General features: G+C 44.8%; 1 pseudogene; it reads left to right on the top strand.

Annotated features, from left to right (window-relative positions):
* The first annotated feature begins 3950 nt into the window (after positions 1-3950).
* LOC127556810 (zinc finger protein OZF-like) lies at positions 3951-13676 on the top strand (annotated as a pseudogene).
* Positions 13677-20207: the final 6531 nt, after the last annotated feature.

Here is a 20207-nt window from a genome sequence, read left to right as displayed (position 1 = left end):
TATGTTATATGGGAGTTTTAATGCCAAGATAGCCCTAATTTAGTCCCACAAGAAAAGGGTTATATGATCCCATTCTTTGCAAAACTGGTGCTCTCTGGAGAAAGAAACTTGTGCTTGGGGTGTAGCTAACCTTCTCTCAATTTTTAGAACATTGTCTCCATCTTGTGAGACACCTTTCACACAGTTCACTTCATCCATAAGCTCTCTTGCTTCCAGTGTTTCCTTCTTTTAAATGATATCCTTTTTATCTTGCCTGTAGCTTGTTTGCAGGTTATTTCTTAGCTTGTTGTGGGAGACATTATTTTGTGACCTTGTTGTGGGCGGAGATTGTTATTTACCTTTTTTTGGAGAATCCCTGTCATTCAGCCTCTGACAGAAAGGAGGCATTTATGTTGAACTTATTTAGCCTTATAGATTAGGTTTGTTATTTTCCTTATCTCTAAAATACAGAAACGGAGGCAGAAGATTAATTAGTAATTACAAAATTACAAAACCCAAAGTAATAATTAAGAAAATTCTATGTGGAATTTTCTGTAAGAATTGTTTAAAAAATTTTAAAATAACAGCCATAATAATTGCTATTATATATAAAGCAATAAAAACATACATATTCAATCAGTGTGGGAAGGTCTTTGGTTGGAATTTAAATCTTAATAGATAGAAGGTTTTTCCTATTGAGAAGCCTCATAAATGTAATGAATGTGTGGGGAGTGGAATAGAGGCAGGTTTTACAAATTAAGTGCTTGTTTAAGTTACCACTTTCTCAGTGAGGAATACAGCTTGCAAATTGGAAGTTCTCCTGGGCAGATGTCCACTTGTTGCACAACAGACAGAGGTTTTATACACAAATCCTACGTGGGAAGGGTGGGGGAAATAAGTAACAATACAATCAATCCCCTAGTTAGATTGATTTTCCACAGGAAGACTATACAGCAATTCTTGATTGTTTTGATTCTTGAGGGTTGTGACCACCCCATTTTCAAAGCACAGAACCTGAATTCTGTCATAAGAATAGTTTTCTATAGTTTTCAAATCAATTCACTGATTGTACATAAGTACAATACAGCATAAGAATACATATTATCAGAATGTTTGATAAATTTACTTTGCCTTGTGAATCCTGCCTCCTAACCCAGAAAAGGCAGCTCTGAGAAATCTAAATTATTAGTATATTCATTAGGAATATAACATAAAATATTCATTACAAATATAATATGAGGTTGACATGAAAATCATAATGGTTTCACTGTGGAAAGGCTTCTAGAAAGTTTTCATTTTTCTTAATCTAAGAAGTTTCTGTTGATGATGATGTTTTATTATTTTTTTAATCTTTTTTTTAATAATAGCTTTTTATTGACAGAACATATGCATGGGTAATTTTTTAACATTGACGTTTGCAATCACTTCTGTTCCAACTTTTCTCTTCCTTCCCCCCACCCCTTGCCTTAGATGTCAGGCAGTCTCATACATGTTAAACATGTTAAAGTATATCTTAAATACCATATGTGTGTATATATTTTAAACTGTTCTCTTGTTGCGCAACAAAAATTGGACCTAGAAAGATAAAAACCTGGGAAGAAAAACAAAAATGCAAGCAGTCCATACTTATTTCCCAGTGTTCTTTCCCTGGGTGTTGCTGATTCTGTTCAGATGATGTTTTATTCTAGAAGAGGACCACAGATAAAAGAGATGTCTTGATTTGTGTTTGAATGGGATGTAAGTGTAGTGCTCTGCCAAGTCCAGTGGCAAAATAAAAGTCCTGTATCCTTCCTCCAACAAAACATCCAGTGATGGAAGTCTGGGGGAGGGGGAGCTCATGGGAGATAAGATGAGCAGCGTGGTCGATAAGTGGCCAAGTGAAATAAGAGTCCTAGGGTGGGGTTTGGGAGCCTCCTTGTGAGGAGTCTAGGGCTGGAGAAGAACTATTCCAGTGGCCACTGGCCATGTGATGATGGGCAGGGCTAGAAGAGGGGAAGCAGGCAGCATTCAGAAGTCCTCATCCTGCATGATTTGGGAGTGAGGTCCCACCCTCCAGGCTTCAGATGCTAGGCTGCTTGGGGCTCTTGAGCCTCAGAAGCTTTCCTGGAATAGACTAATGGGAAGCAGAAAGGCTTGGAATTGAGATCTCTGGGCATTCTATTGGATCTTCCATTTTCCACTTACTGCAAATGTTCCCTCCTGGGGTAGGACCCAGTTAGGTCTGAGCCAGGGCTCCTCACAAGTTCTGCCTTCTACTGGCTGCCTTTGCATAAGCCTTCATACTTCCTATCTGCCCTGATGGCCAGTGTCCTCCCCATCTGTCAGAACAATTTCCTTCCAGGTCTGGTTACTTAACGAATTCTTGGCCCCTACCTCTTTTTCAGGGTCCCAAACACTTCACAAATATCCAGTGTTGCCCTCTTCCTCAAGCTTACCATTGGGTCATGTTTGCTCACAGGCAGGTTTTCCTCACAATAAGCCAGGAAGGAGTCCCACTTTCAGCCTCCACTTCTGGACCCAGGTGTTTTAGCTCTGCCTCCAGCTCCTATTTGGTCAATTGATTGTGAGACTTCAGACATTATTTCTTATGAGGTTCCACAGGTTCTACCTTTCTGCCCCTAGGAACCCTCCTTGGTTGCAGGAACTGAAGCTGTTTCCTGGGCCAACTTCTTTGGATCCACAGATCTTCGGCTCCTTCCCAGGCATGTGGCTCACTGTTTCCACATTACCTTTCAGGATTCTAAGCCTACAACCTACCCAAGAGTCTTAGGAATCTTCCCCCTTCTTCTGCTTAGATTTCAGGACTCAACCATCCTGTTTTTCCTGATTCAACTACTCACCTAAATCACTTCTGGTCACTTAAATTTCTTCCTTTTTACCAGGCTTCCCAGTTCCCTGCCCCTTTCCTCACCATATATCCTGGGAGCTGAATCTCAGACTAGATTGTCTGCCAAACTTAGGTTTTTTTAATGGTTTTTCCCTGGGGGCTCCATCTCAGAGCTCTTACCTCCTTACTGGATTCCTTAATCACATTACTTTCTAGATAATATGTCTCTTGGGGAGAAGGGATGCTGGGAGGACTAAGTATCACTGGCAGGGAGATTTCTGACTTGGGGGATATTGATGTTCTAAACACTATCCTCCCATCTTAAATCCCTCCTGCCTCTTGGATCTCTAAGAAGGTGGGGGAGAGGGAGTCAGAACAGTAGGAGTAAGAGAAGGGGAGCTCAACTTCAAGTTTATACCATCCCACTATAGTCATCTTATTCCCTGTCCCTTTTATGTAAACGCCTGACTGCCCCTGTGGCCAATAGCCCTGGGCACTTTTCCCTCCCAGACTTGTTTTTGACTGGGTAAAAGAACATTCTTGGCTTCATTTCTTCTCCAACTTTAATCACTCAATGGGTGTTGCCTCCTTCAGACTGAGAGCTTAGCTTAAGATCAAGGTCTCCACTGCTTCCAGGGCATCTCCAGTCATCCTGATCTATATCTGGCCACTCGAGCCAGATGGCTCTGGAGGAGGAGATGAGGCTGGTGACTTTGCACCTCACTACCCTGTCTTCCCCTGAACCAGTTTAATTACCTTCGCAATCTTGGCTTACCAGAGACCACTGGACATTTTTGGTCGTTGATCTGTGTTGGAGCTCTCTTCCCCTTTTACCCAAGTAAGACTGATCTTTCCTGCAGACCTTCTAAATTATCTAAGGCTGGAAAATCTTCTCATCATCCTTTTGTGGGTCCTGTCATTCACTCTTAATTGAAAGTTATTTCATAGGAAACTCAAGAGAGTTCAGGCAATATCCTGCCTCTTCTCTCCCATCTTGACTCCACCATTTAGATTTTTCAATCTGCTTCTCCTTTCAGCCTCCCTCTCCCTGTTGGTTGGGGTCTCTGCCCTAAGAGCAGGGCCAGGGGCTTAGTAATTCCCCTGGAACCTCACCCTCTGTAATTTCCGTAGGCTAGCCCCCTGTCCAGGAAAAGAAGGGAAAGACATCTGTTCAGTTATAATCATCCCCTCCCAACAGCCTGCAGAGGACCAAGGCCTGGCCCACGCAGGGAGCCTGGAGCCAGAGGGAATGGCCCCTGAGAGCTGCAGACCCCCACCTCAGGTGAGTGTATTCTGCCCATATATGTGGCCACATCACCCCAAGAGGCCATTTCCTCGGGTCTGGAGGATGGCCTGTAGGAGGGTCATCTCGCTTATCTGTGGATCCTTACTTTACAAAAATGGGCAGGAAAGTGAATGCAGTAATAACAACACTGCCTTCCTCTCTGCATGTTTTGGACTGATTCACTGTCCCTTTGGCATCTTGAGCACTAACTCGCTTCCCCCAGTTGCTGCCCCCACATGTTTGTTTACATTTTCCCTCAATACAGGTCCCTGACAAGGGTGACCCCTTCACTCATTAGTGTCTGTCCTATGGGTATCATGTGTTTGCTTTAGTCCAGCACCATCTCCCCACTAGACACACACATACACACACAGACACCTCTTCTAGCCACTCTCTGTGTCCTGTGGTCAGGCTCCCTCCTGCAGCCACTGACTTTCCTCAAACCCTTGACCCTGTTGTCTGGAGCAGACAATAAGCTTCCCCAGCTCTTGTCCTTTCCGTGGCTGGTAGCAGAGCAGAAATTGTCCCCCTGCTGCTGCTCAGCTCCTACCACACAGAGCTTCCCAAATCTCTCTGAATCTCTTGTCTTTACCATTTTTGTGGTTATTATTATAATATTAATTTATTTTTTGCTGAGGCAATTGGGTTAAGTGACTTTGCTCAGGGTCACACAGCTAGAAAGTAGTAAGTGTTTGAGGTGGGATTTGAATTCAGGTTCTCCTGACTGCAAGATCAATGCTCTATCCACTGCCCCATCTAGTGGCCCCTATTATAATTTGTTTTAACCTTAAATACAAAATAAGATATTAAGGGACAGGTCAATTCCCCGAGAGCCTCCCCAGCTGTGGATCCATAGCATCTGAAGGAGTTGCAGGGCAGCCTTTGCTGACACAGGTGTTGGGGACTGGGAATGAGATAAATTGGAGTCAGACGGAAGAGAAGAGAGGTCAGGCAAATGGCCTCTCAGTTTCTTTGTATCATCCTCTCCAAGAGATGATCCATTCTGGGTTGGATCTCCAGCAGCCACTGTCAGGTGGTTCCCGTGTATTTCAACAGCTGCCGTGTATTCAAACAATAAGAAAAGAAAAAAAATTTTCAGGTAACCAGCAGAGCATAAGAGCAGATTCGACAAAAGAAACCTACATTATAAATGCTACCCATGGTTCAGGAGCTGTCCAGTGTTTCTTTGCTTGCTGGTAGGTTTTATTTTATTCCGTTTTATTTTCTTTATCTCCTGAGATTTGTCAACTGCAATTAGGTACTTCTAGAATAACTCCATCACACTCAGCTCATACTTAGCCTTTCTCTCCTTTTACCGTTGCTTTAGTCAAAGCAACGGCATTTAGAAAGGGAAGAGGCTCTGTATAAATATATATGGGAGATGCAAAGAAGGGAAAATCAGTCCCTGCCCACAAGAAGGTTCCATTCTAACATGGAAGACAATATGTCAGCAGCTGTGTACAGTTTGCATGACTAGGCTTCCAAGAGTTCTCGTAAGGGATGTGACCTTTGAGTAAATCCCTTCTCTCTGCTTCAGTTTGCTTTTGTAAATTGATGACCATTGGGCCAGATCCCTTACCAAGTGTGTGATTCTGAAATAAGGAACACAAAATCTTAGAAAAATGAATGTTGCAAACTATCTGTACTTGCTTTTGGAAAAATAAAAAACTCTTGGGGAGGAAGCATCTTGTTTTCATCTGAATAAGACTTAATTTCTGGCTTTTGGAAAATTCACGGGATCTTTTTTTTTTCCTCCTCAGTCATCATGGAAATGTTTTAGCGCTATAGCACATAATACTTGGTAGCTTCACACAAACATTTCATGCCATTTTCTCAACATAGCACTGTCTGATTTCACCTCCAAAAATCCTCTCTCTCTGATAGAACCCATAACTTCCCCGATTCCACAGGCAATACCATTTCCTAGTAAGACATTTTTCAATTTTATTCCACCAGAAAATATAAGATGTGTTTCTCTATATTCCACTGGTCTTTGGGGGACTTTGGTTTCAGTGCTGGCTCTGAATCCTGTAAGAGCTGTCACCTTTGAGCAGATCCCTCCTCCTTGCTTCAGGTCCCTTCTGTATGTTGAGGAGCATTGGATTAGGTCAGTTATGAAGCGTCTTTCAATTCTTAAGTCCTCTGGGTGTTGGTGTTTTAGGAATTGATGACCTTCAAGGATGTGGCTGTGGACTTCAGCCCAGAGGAGTGGGGTCTGTTGGACCCAGATGAGAAAGAGCTGCACAAGGAGGTCATGCTGGAGAATGCCGAGAACTTGCTCTCCCTGGGTAAGGAGTGCTTCCCTTGGAACTCTGGAACTGCCATCAACAGGAATGTCACCATCCCCTCCCTAGGGGGCAGAGAGTCAGGCTTTTACCAGTTCTCAGAAAGGCCCAAGGGCTGCCTCCTGTCCCCAAGAGACAGGTCCTCCTGCTTCCTGGTTGTTGTATGTGTGGTGTTTGCATTATAGGATGACAACCTGGCAATTTTGTCTGCAAATCTACTGAAAAAACTGATCTTGCCCCTTTTCACTGAACGTGGGATAGGAGAAGGAACCCCTTCCTCTTGGGGAAACCATTTTGTCTTTGCAAGGTTCTTTTGGTTAAAAAAAAAATCAAACATTTTTACCCCACTGCCCCCGGTGTAACTCATAAATTCCCAGCACAGCAAGTGGGCCCTTGTTCTTCCTTCATACATTCCCCAAAGACTTTTAGAGATACAGGGAGAGAAAGGGAAGGGAGGAGGTCTTTCCATATATTAGCTGGGTTGCAGGCCTTATGCTCAGAGCTTCCTTCATGCACATTATCGCACTTGATCTCCACCAAAACCCTTTGTTTTGGCCACCATCTTTATCCCCATTTTATAAGTCTGGAGGCTGAAGCAAAAAGATGAAATTACTTCCCCAGAGTCACACAGTCAGGATTTATCTAAATCCAAATTTGAACTCGGGGTTCCTGACTGCAGGCCTGGTGCTCCTTTCTCTGTGCTACCAGCTGCTTCTAATGTCCAGAAAATGGAAGCCATGGGATGTGGCCATCCTGCTGAGAAAGAGGCAGCAAAATCAGGATCTTCTGATTCCAGATTGCCTGCATGGTCTCCTTTCCCCTCTGCCCTCTTTCCCTGGCAATAAGCACCCTGAAAATCATCTTTGAGTTGCCCTTGGATCCACCCAGTGGGCCTCACACCTTGGCCCTATTCTAATGAGGAATAATGACAAGTTTCAAGGTTCACACCCACTATCCTCCCCCTCCCCAGGACTTCCAGTTCCCAGAGAAGATTTCATCTCTAATGTGGAGAGAGGAGACCTGAGGAACTCCTGTCCTGGTGAGTGAGTTGCATGGTGGGGTGCAGGCTGCTGTCCCAGGAGGCTTCTTTATATGATGGGCATGTGGGTAGGAAAACTGGCTTGGAATCCTTTTTCAGATTCTTGTGGGAGTGAGATCCTGAGTACCTCACTGAACCTCTGAACCTCAGTCTCTTCATCTGTAAAATGAGGGGGTTGAACTCCATGGCCTTTCAGTTCCCTTCTAATGAAGCATTAACGATCCTCGTGAAAGTCTTTGTTGGAAATTTGGGGCTATCCAACTATCTACAACCAAAGAAAGAGGGCTCAGGCTGTCTAATATGACTTTTCTTAGGCCTTCCTTAAGCCAAAAAGCATTTATTTTTACTTTTTTGATATTTATTTAAAACTAAAAACAAAGTAGAAAAAGAAAGAAAAGAACAAATTTTAATAATGTTTTATGTTCAGCAGAACCTAAGGGAGGATTCGAAATGTGTAATAATAAATTTCCATAAGCCATAAATGAAAGATATTGTATTCAGAACCATCTATCACTTTTTGGTTTCCTGTAGCTTTTCTTCTGTTCTCTGCTATGCGCTTTTACTTTGTTCTTTTCCCCCCTTTCATCCTCTGCCAACTCCCCCAAGCAGGCTACAGTTAAACAGATACATGGGAAAAGCAGCAACCTCTGAGTAAAGCCGGCCACAGGCTAGAATTGATCAATTGGAAGACCCCCTTCCTGCCTCCTTCCTTACCTTCCTCCCTTTTCTCTCTTTCCCATTCTTGTTCATTCATTCATTCCTGTTTCCTTCTTTCTTTTCTTCCTTCCTTCCTTCCCTCTGCTCACCTAGGATATCATATACCTTTACCTACAAATGTTCTTAAAAGCATTCTTCACCCTCTCCCCTTTTTCACCACTGAACCAGCCCTGAATAGATTTCCTTCTTGCTTTCCTTGCTTTTTTTCTTTCTTTCCTTTTTTTTTTTTTTTTTGAGGCAATTCGAGTTAAATGATTCACCCAGGGACACACAGCTAGGAAGTGTCTGAGGTCAAATTTGAACTTGGGTCCTCTTGACTTCAGGGCTCGTACTCTATCCACTGGTCATCTAGCTGCCCCAATTCCTTTCTTAATGAGCAAATCTTAAATCAAAATCAGTCTGATTCTCATTGACTCTACCCATAGATCCCTTGCTAAATTCATTTGGTCTTTGTTTGGATCCTCATTGACTCATACTGAGTTTAAATTGGAGTAATTTCTGCTTTGGCCAGAACCCCTGAGGTTCTTCCGAATCTTCATTCATTCCTTTTTATTTGTTGAGGTTTTTTTAGCCCAGGTAAGAGAGGAGATTCTTTGCTAACATTGTTCTCTAGCCTTAATGACTGGATGGGGCCTAAGTCACAGGAGACCTGTTGGAGACCTTACCTTAAGAAGGCCAGGTCTCCCCTGGCCATCTGCATCCAAAGCCATCTGCAGTAATCGTGATCTGTATCTGGCCACGGGATGCAGATGGCTCTGTGGGGAAAAGTAAGGTCGGAGACCTTAAGCAGCCCCCCTTTCTTAAATCCAAGTCATTCACTACATAACTGATAGCTTTCCTTAAGTTAAGGATATGGAGGGAAAGACTCCGGTTATTCCATAAAAGCACCAGGAGCCCTAGGCCCTTGTTATCTTCATTATGGAATTTGTTCATAGGTGAGAGGGAGCAGGAAAGAGACAGAAATAGAAACATAGTTTTGTTATCTCAGAGGGACCAGCATGCAAGCACTGAGTGTGGTTAGGCCATATGATTAGCCTTGGGTAATGTCAACCAATCAATAAACATTGATTAAGCACCTGGTCTATTCTCTGCATTGCATTAAGCCCTGGGTATACAAAGAGAAGCTGTCACGAAGTTTTAAATCCAGCATATAAACTTGGAGATGGCTTGAAGATAAGCAACAGTTTATGACACTTATTCTTAGCTAATCCAGGGAAAGGAAAGTGGTTTTTTTTTTTTGTTTGTTTGTTTTTGTTTTTTAATGGAAATGCATCATGTTCAACATATTGACAGAAGGGAAGGGAAGTTTATGAGGGAAGAGTTGAGGTGGAGAGAATCAAAATCATAGTGACAATAATAGTAATTAACAAGCATATGGTGCCTACTGTGTGACAAGAGTTTTATAGATATTATCTCTTTTGAGGCTCACAACAACCTGGAAGTGGATACAATAATTACCTTCACTCTAAAAGAAAACTGAGGCAAAGAAAGACATTCCCAGTGGTGCACAGCTAGGTGGTGCTTGAGATTAAATTTGAAAAAAATGATTGGAAGCAAAATGGAGCACATCTATGTAGTGCAATGGCTTGAGAAGCCTCAGTTTCCAATTTTGAGTTTTAATCTCTGCTGTAGGAATTTGGATCAGGTTATTCAGCCATTCAGAGCTCATAACCTGGTTTCTAAATTATGAGAACTTCACCTTGCCTTTGTCTCAGCTTTGTTGTGGGGGTCCAATGTCATTGTGTTATAGGTGAAATTTTGTGTTAATTGAATGCCTTTATTGGTGTGAGCCAATAGCATTTAAAAATGATTGAATCTGTCCATTTCAGTTTGAAACTTTTTGCCTGGATCAATTAAAAGTGGATTTTATTATCAGCCAGCATTAGAGGGTATATTTATACATGTGTGTGTCTGTTTCTTTCTGATGCAGAGACATGGTTTGATATGAAGAAGATGAGTGCAAATCTGAAAATGATCTCATGGAAAGATCTTTTTCAATATAGTGAATACAGGGCTGTTATTGCTGAACAGAAAAGAAACTACATTGGAGAAGAATATTGTGAATGGGACACACACAAAAAAGCTTTAAGAAAGAGTTCCAGTGTTTCTAAAGATAAGAAAATATATCCTCAAGAGAAAACACTTGAGTGTCATGAATGTGATAAAACTTTTCTTGTACTCTCTTCCCTTGCCAAGCATCAGAGAATCCATACTGGAGAGAAACCTCATGAATGTAAGAAATATGGAAAGACTTTGAGAGAGCGATCTACTCCTGCTAAACATGAGAGAATTCACCCAGAAAAACAATCTTACAAATGTAATCAACGTGGAAAGGATTTCCAATGTTCTTCCAACTTGGCTCAACATCAGAGAATCCACACTGGAGAAAAACCTTATGAATGTAATCAGTGTGGACAGAGTTTCAGATGCAAATCTAAACTTGCTCTACATCAGAGAATCCACACTGGAGAGAAGCCTTATGAATGTAACAAATGTGGAAAGACTTTTACACGGAATGACAGTCTTCATGAACATCAGAAAACTCACACTGGAGAGAAGCCTTATGAATGTAATGACTGTGGAAAGGCTTTCGCATATCGCTCCTATATTAATACACATAAGAGAATCCATACCGGAGAGAAGCCTTATGAATGTAATGACTGTGGAAAGACTTTCACATCACACTCCAGTGTTGTTGTCCATCAGAGAATCCACACTGGAGAGAAGCCTTATGAATGTAATACCTGTAGAAAGACTTTCACATCACACTCCAGTCTTGCTGACCATCAGAGAATCCACACTGGAGAGAAGCCTTATGAATGTAACCAATGTAGAAAGGCTTTCACAAAGCGCTCCCATCTTGCTGACCATCAGAGAATCCATACTGGAGAGAAGCCTTATGAATGTAATGAATGTGGAAAGACTTTCACATATTGTTCCAGTCTTGCTAAACATCAGAGAATTCACACTGGAGAGAAGCCTTATGAATGTAAGCAATGTAGAAAGGCTTTCACAAAGCGCTCCCATCTTGCTGACCATCAGAGAATCCACAGTGGAGAGAAGCCTTATGAATGTAATGAATGTGGAAAGGCTTTTACACAACGCTCCCATGTTGCTATCCATCAGAGAATCCACACTGGAGAGAAGCCTTATGAATGTAACAAATGTGGAAAGACTTTCACATATTGCTCCAGTCTTGCTAAACATCAGAGAATCCACACTGGAGAGTAGCCTTATATATGTAATAAATGTGGAAAGGGTTTCATACAGCGCAGCAATCTTACTTCCCATCACAGAATCCACACTGGAGAGAAGCCTTATGAATGTAGTGACTATGGAAAGACTTTCACATGATGCAACAGTCTTGATAAACATGAAAAAATCCAAATTGGACAGAAACCTCATGAATGTGAAAACCTTCAGGCAAAGCTTAAATCTTGTTTAACAACAGAGAGTGCACATTAGGGGAAAACTTTTGAGTGTCTGGATCATGGTAAAGTTTTCAATATCTATTAGTCCCTGACTAAACATGGAAGATCCTATACTACATGTAAACCCACATTCATATAATTCATGTGGAAAAAAATCCAGGCTCACTTCATCCCTGAATTGTCTCCAGAAAATTCGTAGAAGATTGCAATCATGGATAAAGATATAAAGATGGAGAACAGAGCTTATTAGTCAGCAGGGATTTTCTGCTTGGGAAGAAATCTCCTGTGGACTTGGCATGGGAAAGTCTATAGCCCAGGTTCATCTCTTAGTTTATATCTGAGTATATGGAGTGGAGAGAAGACTTACAAATGTGCTGAAGGAAGACATGCCCTTACCTGGAACATAAAGGTCATTATAAATCACAATATTCACACTGGAAAGAAGCATGATACAAAATGTATTTGCAGAAAGGCTTTTACCTGGATCTCATCCTTTGTAGAAATCTTGCTGCGGATGAAAGATGTGAATATAATGAATGAGGGAAGGCTTCTTTGTACAGCACAGATCTCATTAGACATTGCAGTTTTATACTTTGTATAAAGGGCAGAAAAAGATTGGAGTTTTTCTCTGAAATCCCAAGATTGGTGTCGAAAGAAGCGTCTCCATTTTGATCTTATCTTGCTGAATTGTATCAGGTGGGTTCCCGGGGAAGTGAGGCCTTTTCAGAAAGCTGACCCCCAGAAGAATGCCATACTTTAGGGCTGTAGTTCCAGAAAAACTCTTCCCCTTGTACCCTTGCTTAGTCTTGAACAAACCATTTTGCTACATCAACAAGCTTTGTAATGTATAGTTACTATTCTTAAGTGGAGTGGGTTCCTATGACACATTGCGAGCTCTGATACAAAATCTGGGATACCTGGAGTGCATTGTGTGGTAAAATTGCTCAGTCCAGAGTGTAAAAAGTCCTGCTCCGTCTCCTGTACTTTGACTCCCTTCACTAGACTGCACTATTTGAGGTGATGCCCCATTCCTGCAGAAATGGAATCAACTGCTTTCTGCTCTGACTCTGAGAAATGTCTATTTGAACTATTTTGGGTTGGTGGTCATTGTCCCACACAGTGTGAGATATTATATAAATTATAATCTTGCATTTGACAAATGTAAAAAGTAAAGAATTGGGCATAAGAATTTATTATTTGGTTAAAAAATTAATATTCCTTTTAAAGGAAGATATATCAAACAGCTAAGTTTTCAAACATTCTAGCTACAATTTTTCACATTAATTTTACAGAGTCCAGATCAAAAGAGGTGTTCATTTTCTAAGGAACATTTACATAATTCTCTAGAAATTTTTTTTTCAAATATCAGTATTTCTAAGAAAATATTTTCCCCTAAATTCCCAAATGAGAAAAATCAGACTAAAAATAATGGTATGAATACTATTTTTGAAATATGAGAGAAAATTGCCAAATAACATGAATTCAGTTGATTTTCTTAGAATTATCTCATGTTGCTGCCCATCCAGCCCTAGCAGCCAGGCAGCCTGTGAGCTGCTAGACCTTGGTGTGGGGGAAGGTGTTGGAATTTTACAAACTGCTAACTCATTAGAATTGATAGATTATTGATCTGATCTTACAAAAAGATGTTTTGGGCCAGAACCTGAAACAAGGTACTAAGTAGAACTAATTGATATAATGCTTGTGTTCACACCTTTACTCATTGGAGTTCATAAGTATGGGAGATTGACAAAGTAAACTTTGTAACTTTGTGAATTCACACCTCCCTTGGGTGTGCCTCCAGAACGAGGAGTCAGTCAACCTTTGGGAAATGATATATAAAGAGGCCCAATTAGAGAGAGATTCATTCCATTTTTCACTTGGCTGGCTAGTGGCAGAAGAGAGTTCAGCTGGTTTGGAGGCTGAAGAAAGCAGAGGCACAAGCAAAGGAAAGAGCTGAAAGAGAGATTCATTCCATTTTCCACTTGGCTGGCTGGGCTGAAGGACTAACCTTTGGATTTGGAGACATTCGGAGGGAGCTCTTGGAACCAAGCAGAGAGATAGGTCTCTAAGCTAACCGGACTATATTGGAGACAATAAAAGATCTGAACTTTTATCACCTGGCTGCATTTGGGGTAATTATTGATCTGAACTGCAACTAAGGCAACATTGCCTCCAGAAAACCTCCCCGAGAAACCCTCTCTCTCCCAGAGAGAACTATTATTATTATATATTTTAAAGAAGAAAAAGAACACCACATTTTGGCGCCCAACGTGGGGCTTGGTGGATGTCCCTGAGTTGGACTTGAGAATCCCCAATCATCTTCTGAAAAGGTGTCAAATTCCCCAATTTGGCTTCAGGTTACTGTTGCGTGGCTTGGTGGATGTCCCCAAGGTGGACATGAGGGTCCCCATTCATCTTCCAAAAAGGTGTCAAATTCCTCAATTTGGATTGAAGTTACTGGTGCGGGGCTTGGTGGAGGTCCCCGAGTTGAATGAGGGTCCCCAATCATCTTCCGAAAAGGTCAAATTCCCCTATTTGAACTGAGGTTCCTGGTGCGGGCTTGGTGGATGTCCCCGAATTGGAATGAGGGTCCCCAATCATCTTCCGAAAAGGTCAAATTCCCCAATTTGGATTGAGGTTCCTGGGGGCGGGCTTGGAGGAGGTCCCTGAGTTGAATGAGGGTCCCCAATCATCTTCCGAAAAGGTCAAATTCCCCAATTTGGATTGAGGTTCCTGGTGCAGGGCGTGGTGGATGTCCCCGAGTTGGACTTGAGAGTCCCCAATCCTTCTGAAAAGGTGTCAAAGTCGTCAATTTGGCTGGAGCTTACTGTTGCGTGCCTCGGTGGATGTCCCCAAGGTGGACATGAGGGTCCCCAATCATCTTCCAAAAAGGTGTCAAATTCCCCAATTTGGATTGAGGTTCCTGGTGCGGGGCTTGGTGGAGGTCCCCGAGTTTGATGGTCCCCAATCATCTTCCGAAAAGGTGTCAAATTCCCCAATTTGGATTGAGGTTCCTGGTGCGGGGATTGGTGGAGGTCCCCGAGTTTGATTGATGGGCGCCAATCGTCTTCCAAAAAGGTCAAATTCCCCAATTTGGATTGAGGTTCCTGGTGCAGGATTGGTGGAGGTCCCCGAGTTTGATTGATGGGCGCCAATCGTCTTCCAAAAAGGTCAAATTCCCCAATTTGGATTGAGGTTCCTGGTGCAGGCTTGGTGGAGGTCCCCGAGTTGAATGAGGGTCTCCAATCATCTTCCGAAAAGGTCAAATTCCCCAATTTGGATTGAGGTTCCTGGTGCGGGGCTCGGTGGAGGTCCCCGAGGTGGATATGAGGGTCCCCAATCATCTTCCGAAAAGGTCAAATTCCCCAATTTGGATTGAGGTTCCTGGTGCAGGGCTTGGTGGATGTCCCCGAGTTGGACTTGAGAGTCCCCAATCCTTCTGAAAAGGTGTCAAAGTCGTCAATTTGGCTGGAGCTTACTGTTGCGTGCCTTGGTGGATGTCCCCAAGGTGGACATGAGGGTCCCCAATCATCTTCCAAAAAGGTGTCAAATTCCCCAATTTGGATTGAGGTTCCTGGTGCAGGGCTCGGTGGAGTTCCCGGAGTTTGATCTGGGACACCAGTGTTCTTCCCAAAAGGACAAATTCCCCAATTTGGATTGAGGTTCCTGGTGCGGGGCTTGGTGGAGGTCCCCGAGTTTGATTGATGGGCTCCAATCGTCTTCCAAAAAGGTCAAATTCCCCAATTTGGATTGAGGTTCCTGGGGCGGGGCTTGGTGGATGTCCCCGGGGTGGACATGAGGGTCCCCAATCATCTTTCGAAAAGGTCAAATTCCCCAATTTGGATTGAGGTTCCTGGTGCAGGCTTGGTGGAGGTCCCCGAGTTGAATGAGGGTCTCCAATCATCTTCCGAAAAGGTCAGATTTCCCCAATTTGGATTGAGGTTCCTGGTGCGGGGCTTGGTGGATGTCCCCGAGGTGGATATGAGGGTCCCCAATCATCTTCCGAAAAGGTCAAATTCCCCAATTTGGATTGAGGTTCCTGGTGCAGGGCTTGGTGGATGTCCCCGAGTTGGACTTGAGAGTCCCCAATCCTTCTGAAAAGGTGTCAAAGTCGTCAATTTGGCTGGAGCTTACTGTTGCGTGGCTTGGTGGATGTCCCCGAGGTGGACATGAGGGTCCCCAATCATCTTCCGTAAAGGTCAAATTCCCCAATTTGGATTGAGGTTCCTGGTGCGGGGCTCGGTGGAGGTCCCCGAGTTTGATTGATGGTCACCAATCGTCTTCCGAAAAGGTCAAATTCCCCAATTTGGATTGAGGTTCCTGGTGCGGGGCTTGGTGGATGTCCCCGAGGTGGACATGAGGGTCCCCAATCATCTTCCAAAAAGGTGTCAAATTCCCCAATTTGGATTGAGGTTCCTGGTGCGGGCCTTGGTGGAGGTCCCCGAGTTTGATTGATGGTTGCCAATCGTCTTCCAAAAAGGTCAAATTCCCCAATTTGGATTGAGGATCCTGGTGCAGGCTTGGTGGAGGTCCTCGAGTTGAATGAGGGTCTCCAATCATCTTCCGAAAAGGTCAAATTCCCCAATTTGGATTGAGGATCCTGGTGCAGGCTTGGTGGAGGTCCCCGAGTTGAATGAGGGTCTCCAATCATCTTCCGAAAAGGTCAAATTCCCCAATTTGGATTGAGGTTCCTGGGGCGGGGCTTGGTGGATGTCCCCGAGGTGGACATGAGGGTCCCCAATCATCTTCCGAAAAGGTCAAATTCCCCAATTTGGATTGAGGTTCCTGGTGCAGGCTTGGTGGAGGTCCCCGAGTTGAATGAGGGTCTCCAATCATCTTCCGAAAAGGTCAAATTCCCCAATTTGGATTGAGGTTCCTGGTGCGGGGCTTGGTGGATGTCCCCGAGTTGGACTTGAGAGTCCCCAATCCTTCTGAAAAGGTGTCAAAGTCGTCAATTTGGCTGGAGCTTACTGTTGCGTGCCTTGGTGGATGTCCCCAAGGTGGACATGAGGGTCCCCAATCATCTTCCAAAAAGGTGTCAAATTCCCCAATTTGGATTGAGGTTCCTGGTGCGGGGCTCGGTGGAGGTCCTGGAGTTTGATCTGGGACAACCGTCTTCTTCCCAAAAGGACAAATTCCCCAATGTGGATTGAGGTTCCTGGTGCGGGGCTTGGTGGAGGTCCCCAAGTTTGATTGATGGGCGCCAATCGTCTTCCAAAAAGGTCAAATTCCCCAATTTGGATTGAGGTTCCTGGTGCAGGCTTGGTGGAGGTCCCCGAGTTGAATGAGGGTCCCCAATCATCTTCTGAAAAGGTCAAATTCCCCAATTTGGATTGAGGTTCCTGGTGCAGGGCTTGGTGGATGTCCCCGAGTTGGACTTGAGAGTCCCCAATCCTTCTGAAAAGGTGTCAAAGTCGTCAATTTGGCTGGAGCTTACTGTTGTGTGCCTTGGTGGATGTCCCCAAGGTGGACATGAGGGTCCCCAATCATCTTCCAAAAAGGTGTCAAATTCCCCAATTTGGATTGAGGTTCCTGGTGCGGGGCTCGGTGGAGGTCCTGGAGTTTGATCTGGGACAACCGTCTTCTTCCCCAAAGGTCAAATTCCCCAATTTGGACTGAGGTTCCTGGTGCGGGGCTTGGTGGAGGTCCCCGAGTTTGATTGATGGGCGCCAATCGTCTCCCAAAAAGGTCAAATTCCCCAATTTGGATTGAGGTTCCTGGTGCAGGCTTGGTGGAGGTCCCCGAGTTGAATGAGGGTCTCCAATCATCTTCCGAAAAGGTCAAATTCCCCAATTTGGATTGAGGTTCCTGGGGCGGGGCTTGGTGGATGTCCCCGAGGTGGACATGAGGGTCCCTAATCATCTTCCAAAAAGGTCAGATTTCCCCAATTTGGATTGAGGTTCCTGGTGCGGGCCTTGGTGGATGTCCCCGAGGTGGATATGAGGGTCCCCAATCATCTTCCGAAAAGGTCAAATTCCCCAATTTGGATTGAGGTTCCTGGTGCAGGGCTTGGTGGATGTCCCCGAGTTGGACTCGAGAGTCCCCAATCCTTCTGAAAAGGTGTCAAAGTCGTCAATTTGGCTGGAGCTTACTGTTGCGTGCCTTGGTGGATGTCCCCAAGGTGGACATGAGGGTCCCCAATCATCTTCCAAAAAGGTGTCAAATTCCCCAATTTGGATTGAGGTTCCTGGTGCGGGGCTCGGTGGAGTTCCCGGAGTTTGATCTGGGACACCAGTGTTCTTCCCAAAAGGACAAATTCCCCAATTTGGATTGAGGTTCCTGGTGCGGGGCTTGGTGGAGGTCCCCAAGTTTGATTGATGGGCGCCAATCGTCTTCCAAAAAGGTCAAATTCCCCAATTTGGATTGAGGATCCTGGTGCAGGCTTGGTGGAGGTCCCCGAGTTGAATGAGGGTCTCCAATCATCTTCCGAAAAGGTCAAATTCCCCAATTTGGATTGAGGATCCTGGTGCAGGCTTGGTGGAGGTCCCCGAGTTGAATGAGGGTCTCCAATCATCTTCCGAAAAGGTCAAATTCCCCAATTTGGATTGAGGTTCCTGGGGCGGGGCTTGGTGGATGTCCCCGAGGTGGACATGAGGGTCCCCAATCATCTTCCGAAAAGGTCAAATTCCCCAATTTGGATTGAGGTTCCTGGTGCAGGGCTTGGTGGATGTCCCCGAGTTGGACTTGAGAGTCCCCAATCCTTCTGAAAAGGTGTCAAAGTCGTCAATTTGGCTGGAGCTTACTGTTGCGTGCCTTGGTGGATGTCCCCAAGGTGGACATGAGGGTCCCCAATCATCTTCCAAAAAGGTGTCAAATTCCCCAATTTGGATTGAGGTTCCTGGTGCGGGGCTCGGTGGAGGTCCTGGAGTTTGATCTGGGACAATCGTCTTCTTCCCAAAAGGACAAATTCCCCAATTTGGATTGAGGTTCCTGGTGCGGGGCTTGGTGGAGGTCCCCAAGTTTGATTGATGGGCGCCAATCGTCTTCCAAAAAGGTCAAATTCCCCAATTTGGATTGAGGTTCCTGGTGCAGGCTTGGTGGAGGTCCCCGAGTTGAATGAGGGTCCCCAATCATCTTCCGAAAAGGTCAAATTCCCCAATTTGGATTGAGGTTCCTGGTGCAGGGCTTGGTGGATGTCCCCGAGTTGGACTTGAGAGTCCCCAATCCTTCTGAAAAGGTGTCAAAGTCGTCAATTTGGCTGGAGCTTACTGTTGCATGCCTTGGTGGATGTCCCCAAGGTGGACATGAGGGTCCCCAATCATCTTCCAAAAAGGTGTCAAATTCCCCAATTTGGATTGAGGTTCCTGGTGCGGGGCTCGGTGGAGGTCCTGGAGTTTGATCTGGGACAACCGTCTTCTTCCCCAAAGGTCAAATTCCCCAATTTGGACTGAGGTTCCTGGTGCGGGGCTTGGTGGAGGTCCCCGAGTTTGATTGATGGGCGCCAATCGTCTCCCAAAAAGGTCAAATTCCCCAATTTGGATTGAGGTTCCTGGTGCAGGCTTGGTGGAGGTCCCCGAGTTGAATGAGGGTCTCCAATCATCTTCCGAAAAGGTCAAATTCCCCAATTTGGATTGAGGTTCCTGGTGCGGGGCTTGGTGGATGTTCCCGAGGTGGACATGAGGGTCCCCAATCAACTTCCGAAAAGGTCAAATTCCCCAATTTGGATTGAGGTTCCTGGTGCGGGGCTCGGTGGAGGTCCCGGAGTTTGATCTGGGAGACCAGTCTTCTTCCGAAAAGGTCAAATTTCCCAATTTGGATTGAGGTTCCTGGTGCAGGGCTTGGTGGATGTCCCCGAGTTGGACTTGAGAGTCCCCAATCCTTCTGAAAAGGTGTCAAAGTCGTCAATTTGGCTGGAGCTTACTGTTGCGTGCCTTGGTGGATGTCCCCAAGGTGGACATGAGGGTCCCCAATCATCTTCCAAAAAGGTGTCAAATTCCCCAATTTGGATTGAGGTTCCTGGTACGGGGCTCGGTGGAGGTCCTGGAGTTTGATCTGGGACAATCGTCTTCTTCCCAAAAGGACAAATTCCCCAATTTGGATTGAGGTTCCTGGTGCGGGGCTTGGTGGAGGTCCCCAAGTTTGATTGATGGGCGCCAATCGTCTTCCAAAAAGGTCAAATTCCCCAATTTGGATTGAGGTTCCTGGTGCAGGCTTGGTGGAGGTCCCCGAGTTGAATGAGGGTCCCCAATCATCTTCCGAAAAGGTCAAATTCCCCAATTTGGATTGAGGTTCCTGGTGCAGGGCTTGGTGGATGTCCCCGAGTTGGACTTGAGAGTCCCCAATCCTTCTGAAAAGGTGTCAAAGTCGTCAATTTGGCTGGAGCTTACTGTTGCGTGCCTTGGTGGATGTCCCCAAGGTGGACATGAGGGTCCCCAATCATCTTCCAAAAAGGTGTCAAATTCCCCAATTTGGATTGAGGTTCCTGGTGCGGGGCTCGGTGGAGGTCCTGGAGTTTGATCTGGGACAATCGTCTTCTTCCCAAAAGGACAAATTCCCCAATTTGGATTGAGGTTCCTGGTGCGGGGCTTGGTGGAGGTCCCCAAGTTTGATTGATGGGCGCCAATCGTCTCCCAAAAAGGTCAAATTCCCCAATTTGGATTGAGGTTCCTGGTGCAGGCTTGGTGGAGGTCCCCGAGTTGAATGA

Source organism: Antechinus flavipes, chromosome 3, assembly GCF_016432865.1.
Source record: "Antechinus flavipes isolate AdamAnt ecotype Samford, QLD, Australia chromosome 3, AdamAnt_v2, whole genome shotgun sequence".
In the NCBI taxonomy this organism is placed as follows: domain Eukaryota; kingdom Metazoa; phylum Chordata; class Mammalia; order Dasyuromorphia; family Dasyuridae; genus Antechinus; species Antechinus flavipes.
Note: the sequence above shows the minus strand (reverse complement) of the source record. Positions and strands in the feature narration are given on the sequence as shown.